General features: G+C 36.7%; 1 long non-coding RNA gene across 1 annotated transcript; it reads right to left on the bottom strand.

The window, feature by feature from the left end:
- Positions 1-1,117: 1,117 nt before the first annotated feature.
- LOC134737711 (uncharacterized) lies at positions 1,118-2,846 on the bottom strand. The gene is made up of 3 exons (XR_010122877.1): positions 2,729-2,846; positions 2,198-2,329; positions 1,118-1,309 (listed from the first exon to the last, which is right to left on the bottom strand). It is a non-coding gene; the product is annotated as an uncharacterized LOC134737711 (long non-coding RNA).
- Between the last annotated feature and the right edge of the window lie 6,402 nt (positions 2,847-9,248).

Here is a 9,248-nt window from a genome sequence, read left to right as displayed (position 1 = left end):
GAAGATAGCATTTTAGGAGTCATTCACAATATGAGGACATAGTTAAACACAGGGATCTAAAGAGATCACCAAGGAAGTGAGGCACAATGGTAACAGCTAAAGTTGAGAGAATATTTAGTATGTGCCAGGCATTATTCTAAGGGTTTACTTATATTAAACTCAACCCTCATAGCAGCACTATGAGGTAGATACCATTATTCAGCACTTGAAGAAACTGAGGCACAGAGAGGCTAAAGTTAATCTTTTCCAGATCGCAAAGCTAGATAAGTGGAAGTGGCAAGATTCAGACACAGACAGGTACCAGAGTCCTCCACAGAGGAGCAGGGTGCACATTGCCACTTTCAGACCTTGTTTCTGCTTCAGTGTCCTGTACTCCCCCCAGTAATGGTCAGAACAAAGAATAAAAACAAAAATCAGAGTTTTGTACCATTTAAATTCTAGGCTCACACAATCATTAACACTAGAAAAGGGAAGATTCATAAACAAGCTGTTAAAAACAAAACACAAAAGTCAAACAAACCTTCCCTTAAAAGAAAGGCAAACAACCCGAGGAAAGAAACTAATGTACTTTTTATCTTATTCTATTTACTAGATTTCATCTATAGGTTGTAAGATGCCTTTCAATTTGAGAGATCTAAAAGCAGGGGGAAATGTGTCTTAGAATTAACGAAATATGACATTTAAACTTTTTTCAGCAGCCTGCTTATTTTGTTGACTATGCTCTAAGCATTATTTCACCAGGAATGCATTGTTTTTAATATGCTTGCCATTATAGTAGACCACAATGCCTCCTCTATAATAGAAATGACTTTCTTTTCTAAAAATAATATTCACCGTGAGCAGTAAGACCTTCATTTTTAACCCTCTAGTTATCTTATTGTGCATAACAGTTCAGAGTGATGTTCATAATGATGGCTGATGATGGGCACAAGAAACATGTATAATTTTATAGTTTTATTGAGAGTGGGATCTTTATCTCATTATCTTGATATCACTAATATAGCAGGGGCTTGCCAAATCTTTACTAAATTAAAATATAGACATTTCAACTTAAAATATTATTCCTAGTGTCAAAATATTACCATGTGCATATGCAAAATTCATATACAATGCTCACCTTTTGTCACTTTTGAATTTTGCTGATGTGCCCAAGTGCAGTATTCATGAAAATAACCATGTTATTTTTGCTGAGTTAATCTGTATATTTATCAGATTTCTTTATCTTGGGTATCTCTGGACATGACCAAACAGAGCATGCAGCATGCCACTAAAGAAGTTGTTGCCATTATCCAGGGTTGGCAAAGAGGAACTGCAAAGAGGCAAACAATTAAAACAGTATCACAAACCTTGAAAACATTATGCTAAATTAAACAGTGGTGATGGCTGCACAACAATGTGAATATATGTAATGCCACTCAATTGTGTACTCAGAAATTAATTTTGTGTTTTATATATATATTACTGCAATAAACAAAATAAACACAAACTGTAGGGAAGCTACAATGATACATTTCTCCATTCTTACTTAAGTGGTTTTCTAAAGACATGGCAGAAAAAGTGGGAATGCATGTACCCACTTATAGAAGCATATGTGCACAAATCTACCAGCATAACATGCTTCTTGTCTCCAAACAAATGATTTTCCCATCTCCTCCAAAGCCGGCATCAACCCTGAAATTTAGTTTTTAGTTTACTTCAAACATGCAATTTACCAATTGATTTTAGGATATCTCTTAACTCAGTACTTGCTTATAGACCCCTGGAATGAAGGCCTGAATTTGCCCTGGGTTGAAGAGGGCTCCTTTGAAGTCACAAGCTATTTGTCCTTGGGTCATTTACAATAGGACCTGATCACCTGCTGGGAGAATCTGAGAGGCTGTTTGAGAAAGTCTTAAAAACAAAGTTTCCAAGGGTTGGGAGATCAAATACTTCAGAAAATACAGCTTAACGTCTTTTTCTCCTAGAACCAGGATATGACGGAAAGGGCACACAGCCTTGCCAGCTGGCAGATCTCGGTTCCACATCTGTCCCTGCTCCCTTTTCCCATGTAATCTTATGCAAGTTATTTCTCTGACCTCAGTCTCCTTATCTATAAAATAGGGAGCATTAGTACTTATTTTGCTGGTTGTTGTGAATATAGGTGTATCATGTGGGCACAAAGTAAATAATCAAGAAACTGTAGGTTTCTTTTTCTTACCTAATTACAGTATCCTGACATGACCAATGAGAGTTTAAGTCTTGAGGCTGGTCTCCAAGCCTGTCTGTATGGAGAAGGCTTTGCTTGGGATCCCGTGGCAGGCAAAGCAAAATCTGTAATACTGAAGGCCATCTAGTATAATGGAAATAAATCAAATGGTTATTTTAAACCCAAAGGAACTATAGCTACCTTGTTTTATATGGGGAGTGACAAACTCATATCAATAGAAGTCAATCAATACCATTCCCTTCCCTGGAGAGTCTAACTGGGGCTGACTAAAGCAAAGACCTGGATTTCAATGGCTGTCTTTAGTACCACTACAGGGAAAGAGGAAGATTAGATAGCCCCCTGTTTATGCCAGCCTGTTGATGTGTCTGTGGTTATGCAAGGGTGGAGAGCATAACTCTTCTGTCTAATAAAGTGAAAGGAATAGAAATTTGAGGAAAGCTCTGAAGCAGCAGCACCACTGGGATAACTGTATAAATTGCCTTGTTATCCCCAAACCTTTAATAGAAAGTGCTACACACTCACCTGATGTTTTTGGAGGGCTGGGGGAATCAAGGAGAAAGTTCTTTATTCAGCTTCAGGGGTTGTATGGCACAGTACAAACACAGCTCTTGTGGGAAGGCATCACAGTTCATAACATAACCTTAGAAGAAGCAATTCAGAGTCAGAATTGGCCAGGAAAAGCACATACCATCCTCACCTTCCCCTCCCCTGTCAGAATTTATGGTAAGAATGAGAAATATGGGGTTACCACCACATGTGGGATAAGGCTCAAGTCCATTCCACTGAGTTGAAAAAGACAAGGCACCACAGCTGATGCCTAAGGTACTCTAGTAATGGGCTGAGAAATTGGTAGGAAGAAGGGTGCCCTTGCAGGCTCAGATACTGTTACATGCCCCTGAGCAAAACTCAGGATTGCAGAGCAGGAATGCACTCTACTGTCTACTTCTTGCAAAGAAAGGATCTCGTTAACTCTGGAGAAGAGATTTATTTTTTTCTATAGAATTGTTGTTATGTAATTACATATAAAACATATGTCTAGCTTCTTAGAGGGAACTGGCTTCAAATGAGAAAATTTATCAAAATTTCCTTTCAAAGTGTTTATCACTTGCTAATATGCATATTTCATACTTGAGCTCACCGTTTGGATAAGAGATTCATAACTTCATTGAAAACTCTGTCTTATTTCTTGAAAGCAGAGAAAAGGTGTGCAAGAAGACAGGCTCGCTCTTAGATATAGCTTAAATGTAGAGATAGATAAATTACCCGTATTCATTGTACTAAGTTTCACTGTTTGCTTTTTTTTTTTTTTTTTTTTAAACTGCCTAGAAGCTTGTTTCTCTGCTACAATTAGAATTTAATCACTGGTAATTTAAGACTAATAGACCCACAGATGGACATCTGTAATTAGGAAAGTATTTTTGCTTTTCGTTGCACCACTCAGTTTTTTTCCCTTTTTTAAAAAATACGTTTTTATGTTAGTGAAGCAAACTACTAAAACTACTGAAAATACTACAAGTTATTATTTGAGTTATTTCCTCTGTAAAATTACAGCAACTCATTTTCAGCTGGCCAGTTAGCTATCTGAAAGGAGGATAGCTGTGCTAGCTCAATGCTTGCAACACAGTAGGTTCTCAGGAAATATGTTACATGAAATAAATTAAAGATTGAATAAATCAATGAATGAACCCATGAATGAATAAACTAATGAGAGTTGCCCAATTTCTCTCCATTTATATAGGTAACAGTTCTGCTCTCTGCCCACCTTTTGTACCATTTCCCCGTCAACAACATCCCCAACAACAGCACACGCACACTGGCACCAACCAGAGTGATTATATGAATGTTTGTCTAGGAAAGTGGGTACATAAACATTTTAGAGGTCTAGTCTTATGAGGTAGAAAGGTTGAAGTCTAGGGAAAGGAAGGGAATCTCTCTTCTCCTTCAAGTGCTTTCCATTTGTTCAATGAGTACCAGTTAAATGAATGACTAAGCGAATGCTCGATTCCTGCTATTACTCTTTCATCTGAGCTCTCTTGATTATCCCAAATAATTTTTACAAATGGCATAAAATAGAGATTTTGATGTTTATTAAGACTGTACATTTAATTACGCTATTGTTTTCTCACAGAAATGATACTAAATATATTTATATTACATTATTCAAGATCAAATGGAAGTGCTCTCTTCCTCTCTCCCTCTCTCTCTTAACAAACTGGTTCTTCATGGGTCTGTGTGTTTGTGATTAAACAATTACAGAACTCCATCCAAAACTGGAATTTACATGGTGCTGTGAATTCATAATATTTCATCTTGCAGTGATTAAAAGAAGATGCTATACATAGTATTATTGGAATTATAACGGGTAATATTATGTTGCCTGAATAAAAGATTATTAAGGTTATTAATACCTAGAGATTACCAAGGTTTCTGTTCAGGTTTATAACTCTCAGACCTGAGTGACTTTGCCTTTTTCTTTCACTATTGGTACAATGAGAATATCTGCAATTAGATAATTTGCAATCATGTAGGACAGGTATGTAACACCACAGGAGAGCAGAAGCTGCAGCCGGCATGGCACATGAGGAGGAAGACTCAGAGACGCCTGACATATGTAACACTAGAATGTATAATACAAAAACATATATAGGCTGGAAGTTGATAAATAAAACAAAAATTCTAAATGTGCTCGTGTATTTTAAAGGACTTAATCTTTTTATGATAAAATGATTAGTGCATATTGACATAAATTTTAAACAGAAAAAAAAGGAGAATACAAGAAAATATGTTGGCATTTGTAGTTGACTCCAGTACGTTTCAACTGCCAGCAACTGAAGGTGAACTCTGATTGCTTCCAGGCCTCCCTTGCATGATTTGGGGTTAGAATTGTCCAAATACCATGAGTAATAGGGAAGTTCTATGAAGGGTAGATTCATGCTCTGATTTCACATTTACTTTCTGATAATTCGACTGGAAACATAACTGAGAGCCCTTGCTGGGGCAGCTTCCTGGAGATGGGAGTGATATGCAGAGTCACTCTGCTTGGAACTTCATCAGTTTATTCCCAAATCCTGGCAGAATGAATTCAACACTTGCTCCGTCATTGCTGTTGCCATTTCATGCTTAAGAAACAAGACCTAGTTCTTAAATAGCCACTGTCAACCACTTCTTCGATGCTTCCTATTTCAAATGCTATGGCTATGGAGTATTCAAATTATGATATCTAAAATATAAGTGATGTACTATGCTGTGCTTCTTTTCTGAAATATACTCTTACAGTTTTGAGTTTATAGTTCATAAATATCCACTGATATTTCTGTACTTTCTGTCTCTTTTGAAGACAGCCTTTAGATGAGGTTTTATCCTATGGGCTTTGGTGATTAACAGCAAAACAAATTATGTTGTTATAATACTTAATATTTATCATATCCTTTTGAAGAGATGTTCAAAATATGTTAGACATTTTCTCCTTTATGTCAAATGCTTTTATATACTACTACCACTGACTTATTTTCAAATGGTTTATTCTCATTATTGAAATACCTAAATGGTCATGTAAAATTAAAATAATTTATCTCATAAAATGAAAATTATGAAAATAAAAAGGATAAGGTCCACTTCTTTCATTTAATATCTTTGGATTCATTTAATAGAGTGCTTAAATCAGGGGCTCTGGTAAATTTTACCATGGCTTTACGTTATGTCAATGGACATTGTGTTTTAATCCAAGACTATGAAAAACTAATTGTAGATAAACAACAATTGAATAAAGTACTAATTGGCAAAAAAGATGCCAAATTGAGATCACCTATTAGCATGATTTAGAGCTAATTTTATGCTTCTTTTTAGCTTTTCCTTGGGAATATCCTTTTTTTTTTTTTTTTTTTTTTGAGACAGTCTTGCTCTTGTTGCCCAGGCTGGAATGCAGTGGCATGATCTCGGCTCACTGCAACCTTCGCCTCCCGGGTTCAAGCGATCCTCCTGCCTCAGCCTCCTGAGTAGTTGGGATTACAGGTACCCGTCACCATGCCCGGCTAATTTTTGTATTTTTAGTAGAGACAGGGTTTGACCATGTTGGCCAGGCTGGTCTTGAACTCCTGACCTCATGATCTGCCTGCCTCAGCCTCCCAAAATGCTGGAATTATAGGCATGAGCCACCAGGCCCGGCCTGGAAATATCCATATATTTTTATAGTGCTTCTTAAATCACTCTTTCTGTATCTATGAGCACAAAACACCAAAATAATAGTCATATTGAAGGTGTTTTATTTCTACAATTTCCAAGATAGTGACATCTGAGATAATCATTTAACAATTCAAATGAACTTTAAATATACAGACCACAGATCCATTTTTCTTGATTCAATAATATTAGTGACATTCCAATACACAAAGTTCCTTATTAAACAGCAGAAAACTTCCCAGAAGTCTTTCCCCTACTTTCGTGTGATATTAAAAAACTTTGGAAAGTATTCTATAAGAGTTAAGATTTATATATATTAACAATACAGCCAAGGTGCCCCTTTCTTTTTACTGCAGGTTTCTAGACCTTCAGCTCCTTAAAGTTTATGAGAATATTAGAAACTAATAATGATTAGATTCCGCGTAAAATTTGTTCTCAATTTATAACTAGAAGTAATTAGAAGTCCCTATCTTAAATCATTCTAGAGATGTACAAATAATATAATAACATTTCTAAGGACTTTCTATTTAAATAAGAAGAACAGTATAGATTATATCATTTTCTTGACAATTTGTAGTGGTAAAAACCACTTCACTATGTCAATTGTTTTTGGTTTTCTGTAGACATGGCTATAGAAAGGGTGATTAGAATGTATTTAAAAAAAATAAGTTCCTAACCCAAGAAAAAGCTAAAAAGAGCCTTCCATGGGGAAGAAAGCACTAAAATTAGTTGTCAATCATGCCAATACCTGCTTACAATTTGGTGGCTTTTCCACTAAGTTGCAGCTTCTTCAGTTGTTCTTAATCAGCATTGGTTTTTCATTGCAGTACCTCTTGCATCCATTTCTCTATTTTCAGTGTCCCCAAGCTAGTCCTCAGGGACTCCAGAACCTATTAGGCTTGACATTAAGTATAGGATCTTAGGTAAGTCATATAGTGACGTAGAAGCTCTGTGAACCCGAGTTTCCTCATATGCAAGATGCAAGAGTGAGGGGAATATGAAATATCTAATATGCCTCTGTCCTCTAAAATTTCATTATACTGCAATTTCAATTCAGGCTCCTCTCACATAGCAGAGCCCTGTCTTTGCTGATCTTTCTGCCTCCAATCTGAATTCTGGCATTTAAGATTTATTCTAGCAGTTTAAATCACTTTTGACTTTGGGAAATCTTTTTGTTAACTTCATTTGCTGTTCAAAGTTAAAACTGTCACCTGACTTTTTCCAGATATTCCTGCCTGTTTTCCAAACTTGAGTAAAACCACTGTGAAAGCTGGAGTTATTCTAATACTTCTTGGCAGAATTCCATGCAGGTAACTTGGCTTGTTGGCCATAAGTCTCTTAGTCACAGCCACAGGTAATCCATTTCCTTCTTGGCTGTTAGGAAAGGGCCTAATTAGCGAATCCAACAAATTCCATTCCCCACCCCCTTCTTCCATGGGTTAGTTCTGTGCTCCTTCAGGCTTCTTGCCCAGGCTGCTGCTCCGAGAGCGATCAAATTACCATTAGAGCCAGCCAGCAACAGCACAATGCTGTTTATTGACCTTCTATCCCACAATTCTACCCCACAATTCTTTTTCTTCATCGAAAGTTCTGCTCCATTCTTTTTCTTCCTAAGGAAACCTACCGCTTCTCCCATTTGCTAATGATGAATCTATGATTTTGTTATAATTTTTAATGAAATAAAACAACTTACCCTTTTTGTTCCCAGTAACACATCACTGAATTTCACATGATTTCATGAGATTTAACTTCAGGAGCAAATGAAATAAATCCCTCCTCCCACCACCAAAAAAAATCTTTTTTCATCTATCAAATATGCTAAACATACTAGAGAAATGCAAACCCAAATGATTCAGAAAAGTTAGGCATTTACAATTTTCACAAATAGGGACATTTTATTCTTTATATCATTTCAGTCATAGATTTCTACTTAAATTGACTTTCTTCTTACAATCGTCTTTGTGAGATTAGTATATGAAATGATAGCATGAAGAAGTAAAAGCTATAATACATCAAGGTACATTTGGCAAAAGAATGACTCATCTTCATGAATTCTGTGTGTATTCATGAAAGAGCTCAGCTGGGCGGCCAGGTGACCGGTAGGAGTGGGTTATTTACCTGGGAGGACCTGGAAAGCTTTTTACACAGTGTCAACAGGATTGTTGTTAAGCAGCAAGTTGGCAAATATGGCAAGATTGTCATTAAACAATGTTGGGATTCAGATCTATTGACGTTTATTTGCTTTTCAACTCTTCAACAACTCATAGAAAGAACCAAGCTGTCTTTTTTAAAAAAGCACATGCATCGTTGCACTCCTTCTCTCTTTTTAAATCTCTTGGCAACCCCAAAACAGGGTGAAATAATCCTTTAAGGTGAGGGCTTTTTTTTTTTACATGGTCCTCTGTAAATGAACTTTGGGGGAATTCGTGAACTTATGCAAATATATGTTGCACTTGGTGTATAAGTATTTGCATACACACAATCTCCTGTCTAGGGGAGGAGGATGTATGCACATCTTTTATGAGAATTTAAAAGGGGTCTGTGAATCAATATAGTTTACAAACTACTAATTCAGGGTCTAAATTGAGCAGCTTTAATATCTTGGGTGGGGGAGGGAACAGAGACGACACTGGAATGATGCATGTTCCTCTCACGCACAATTTCTAAAAGCGTTACCAGCTAGGTAGACATGAAAGTAAGAGACGGAGAACGCTGGTCACTGCTGCAAAGGTAAGAATGGTCTGTTGGGAGCAGCTGAGTGGAGACAGAGAAATTAATGTAATGATTTTCACTCCCTACCACTTCAAAAATAAAACCAAAAATAAGGCAGGGCCATGTGCCAGTTAAGGTGCCAAGGTGTGCC

The sequence above is a fragment of the Pongo pygmaeus genome, chromosome 11 (assembly GCF_028885625.2).
Source record: "Pongo pygmaeus isolate AG05252 chromosome 11, NHGRI_mPonPyg2-v2.0_pri, whole genome shotgun sequence".
Classification (NCBI taxonomy): Eukaryota; Metazoa; Chordata; class Mammalia; order Primates; family Hominidae; genus Pongo; species Pongo pygmaeus.
The sequence above is the reverse complement of the archived record's forward strand: the minus strand, read 5'-3'. Positions and strand labels throughout refer to the sequence as shown.